This window comes from Hyla sarda, chromosome 10, assembly GCF_029499605.1.
Source record: "Hyla sarda isolate aHylSar1 chromosome 10, aHylSar1.hap1, whole genome shotgun sequence".
Classification (NCBI taxonomy): Eukaryota; Metazoa; Chordata; class Amphibia; order Anura; family Hylidae; genus Hyla; species Hyla sarda.
Window position 1 is genome coordinate 11,946,062 of NC_079198.1, and position 3,872 is coordinate 11,949,933.

The 3,872-nt window shown below is 49.7% G+C and overlaps 1 protein-coding gene across 1 annotated transcript in view; it reads right to left on the minus strand.

Moving 5' to 3' along the window:
- The window catches only part of LOC130293927 (chemerin-like receptor 1), a 10,472-nt gene extending 7,754 nt beyond the window's left edge, over window positions 1–2,718 (minus strand). The window contains exon 1 of the mRNA XM_056543220.1: window positions 2,589–2,718. The gene's annotated coding sequence lies outside the window, so the exon portion shown is untranslated. The remainder of the gene's footprint in view (window positions 1–2,588) is intronic.
- Between the last annotated feature and the right edge of the window lie 1,154 nt (window positions 2,719–3,872).

A 3,872-nucleotide genomic window follows, 5' to 3' on the forward strand; every position in this document is an offset into this window, starting at 1 on the left:
GCGGAGGAGATGGTTGCTGCTGTAGCAGAGGCAGAAGTTGCTGTAACATGGCGGTCAACTGCGACAGCTGCTGTCCTTGTTGGGCAATCTGCTGCGATTGCTGAGCGACCACCGTGGGAAGGTCAGCGAGACTTGGCAGCGGCACCTCAGCGGGATCCATGGCCGGATCTACTGTCACGATTCGGCTTCCAGGTAGTGGATCCTCTGTGTCAGCGAGGGATTGGCGTGGACCGTGCTAGTGGACCGGTTCTAAGAGGCTACTGGTTTTCACCAGAGCCCGCCGCAAAGCGGGATGGTCTTGCTGCGGCAGTAGCAACCAGGTCGTATCCACCAGCAACGGCTCAACCTCGCTGACTGCTGAGAAGGCGTGGGACAGAAGGACTAGGCAGAGGCAAGGTCAGACGTAGCAGAAGGTCGGGGGCAGGCGGCAAGGTTCGTAGTCAGGATGGGTAGCAGAAGTTCAGGTACACAGGCTTTGGACACACTAAACGCTTTCACTGGCACAAGGCAACAAGATCCGGCAAGGGAGTGCATGGGAGGAGGTCAGATAAGGCAGGGAGCAGATGGAAGCCAATTAAGCTAATTGGGCCAGGCACCAATCATTGGTGCACTGGCCCTTTAAGTCTCAGAGAGCTGGCGCGCGCGTGCCCTAGAGAGCGGAGCCGCGCGCGCCAGCACATGACAGCAGGGGACCGGGACGGGTAAGTGACCTGGGATGCGATTCGCGAGCGGGCGCGTCCCGCTGTGCGAATCGCATTCCCCAACGGCCATGACAGTGCAGCGCTCCCGGTCAGCGGGACTGACCGGGGCGCTGCAGGGAGAAAGACGCCGTGAGCGCTCCGGGGAGGAGCGGGGACCCGGAGCGCTAGGCGTAACAGTACCCCCCCCCCCCTTAGGTCTCCCCTTCTCTTTGTCCGGTAACTGCCTCCCCTGGGATGAGGACACCGGGAAAGAATGGAGGGTTTCCTCAACGGCAGGCAGTACAGCAGGAGTGGGGATGGGGAGGGAGGGCAGAGGGAGAGGCCTGGCACGGGGCAGTGTGACACCAGGACGGGGGCCATGGGGAGGCACAGAGGCTTGCCTGACGGGACTGGGAGGGGGGGAGAGGCACTTCCTGTGGCAGGCAGAGTCCCAGTTCCTGATCTCCCCGGTGGTCCAATCAATGGTGGGGGAATGAAGCCCTAGAGAGCGGAGCCGCGCGCGCCAGCACATGACAGCAGGGGACCGGGACGGGTAAGTGACCTGGGATGCGATTCGCGAGCGGGCGCGTCCCGCTGTGCGAATCGCATCCCCAACGGCCATGACAGTGCAGCGCTCCCGGTCAGCGGGACTGACCGGGGCGCTGCAGGGAGAAAGACGCCGTGAGCGCTCCGGGGAGGAGCGGGGACCCGGAGCGCTAGGCGTAACAATAATACAGATAGATCAATTAAGATGGATTGATAGATGGATAGATGGATATATAGATAGATAATATAGATAGATAGATAGATAAGATAGATAAGATAGATAATATAGATAGATAAATAAGATGGATAGATAGATGGATAATATAGATAGATCAATAAGATGGATTGATAGATGCATAGATAGATAGATAGATAGATAGATAGATAGATAGATAAGATGGATAGATAATATAGATAGAACGGTAGATAGGAGCAGCACTCCTATATAGCCGTGAATAGATGATGGGGTTCAAGCAGTTGTATAAAATCTTGGCAGCAGATCCTTCTCAATAGTAAATGAAATAGGTAACAGCACTCCCGTATAGTGCAAATAAAACGGTCCTTTATTCACAAAAACGTGGTGGCTACGTTGCGGCTTGCTCACCCAGCCATTGTCAAGCCAAGCCATTGTGAGCCAGCCGAAACGTTGTCACCACGTTTTTGTGAATAAAGGACCGTTTTATTTGCACTATACGGGAGTGCTGTTACCTATTTCGTTTACTAGATAGGTTGATAGTTATCCGCATGCGCACACGTGCATGCGTATGCGAATACGCGCATGCGAAAATAACCGTATATATCGAATATGTGAATTTCGCGAATATAGGATGAATATTCGTATATATATTTGCTAAATATTGTGGATTTGAATATGGCCGCTGCCGCTCATCACTAATCCTCAGTAGAATTCTCTGTCCTTATGTCATCCCCAAGAAAGCCTCCAGCAGAGCACTGCGTTATCCCCATGTCAGCACCATAGATGTCGTCCCGTTTCTTAGAAATATCCAACATGGGCTTCCCAGGTCGACTCAGCACAAACAACCCTCACACTTCCCCCAAATCGAGAACCACAATCAAGAACCTTCAGGTTTCTATTCTCAGTTGTTTCGCTCAGTTCAGTATCTGGCGTAAAGTTATCACTACAATGACCAGAGATGTAGCAGAGCTGAGTTTGTCAATATCTCAATGTTTTGGATTCGACTTCCCAGAGGACTATGGGAAAAGGATGAAGCACAGTCTATGAAAAGGGTTAAATGACACATTCAGCTCTACTACATCTGTACAAGAAAGAGATGATAGAACATTCTAAAGGCACAAACAGACTATAGATAGAATAAGTTTATATGTGGATGAATGTTGTACCTGCTGCTGATCCTCTGATCCTTTTCCTTGATACAGACGGACACTCCCGGTCAGGGGATCAGCTGGAATAGTAAGACTGGAATGATTTTGTGAGTCAGAGCGGCACTGACTGTAACCCCCTCTATCCTCACAAAGGAGCTTAAAGGGGCCGGAGACGTGTGGTTACTGGAGGCCGCTCCGCTCCTTCATCTACAGAATGTTCTGAACCAATTCCAAAAAAAGCCACATGCTTATTGTTTCCAGCAGTCAGTATATATCTATAGGGCCGAGAGTGTATGACGATGTTCTGCAGCAGCTGAGGTGTGTATTATGAGGTTCTGCAGCAGCTGAGGTGTGTATTATGAGATTCTGCAGCAGCTGAGGTGTGTATTATGAGGTTATGCAGCAGCTGAGGTGTGTATTATGAGGTTTTACCACAGTTAAGGGTGTGTATTATGAGGTTCTGCAGCAGCCAAGGTGTGTATTATGGGGGTTTGCAGCAGCTGAGGTGTGTATGAAGATGTTCTGCAGAAGAGAGGTGTGAATTATGAGTTTCTGCAGAAGCTGAGGTGTGTATTATGAGGTTCTGCAGCAGCCAAGGTGTGTATTATGGGGGGTTGCAGCAGTTGAGGTGTGTATGAAGATGTTCTGCAGAAGAGAGGTGTGAATTATGAGTTTCTGCAGAAGCTGAGGTGTGTATTATGAGGTTCTGCAGCAGCCAAGGTGTGTATTATGAGGTTCTGCAGCAGTTGAGGTGTGTATGATGAGGTTTTGCCATGGTTAAGGGTGTGTATTATGAGGTTCTGGAGCAGCTAAGGTGTGCATTATGAGGTTTTGCAGCAGCTGAGGTGTGTATAATGATGTTCTGCAGCAGCTGAGGTGTGTATTATGAGGTTCTGCCATAGTTAAGGGTGTGTATTATGAGGTTCTGCAGGAGCTGAGTTTTTTTATTATGATGTCCTACAAAAGTTAATGTGTGTGTGTGTGTGTTAGAATGTTCTGCAGTCTGGTGTATGTATTTTGAGATTCTGCAGCAGCTGATGTGTGTGTTATGTGGTTCTGTAGCAGAAGTTCTGCAGCACATGAGAATATTATAAGGTCCCACAGAAGCTGAGTTATGTATTATGATGTTCTTCAGCAGCTGAGCAGTGTATTGCAATGTTCTGCAGAAGATGAGGTGTGTATGATGTTCTTCAGCAGCTGAAGTGTTTATTCTGCAGTAGCTAAGGTGTGTATTATTATGCTCTGCAGCAGCTGAGGTCTGTATTATTATGCTCTGCAGCAGCTGAGGTCTGTATTATGAGG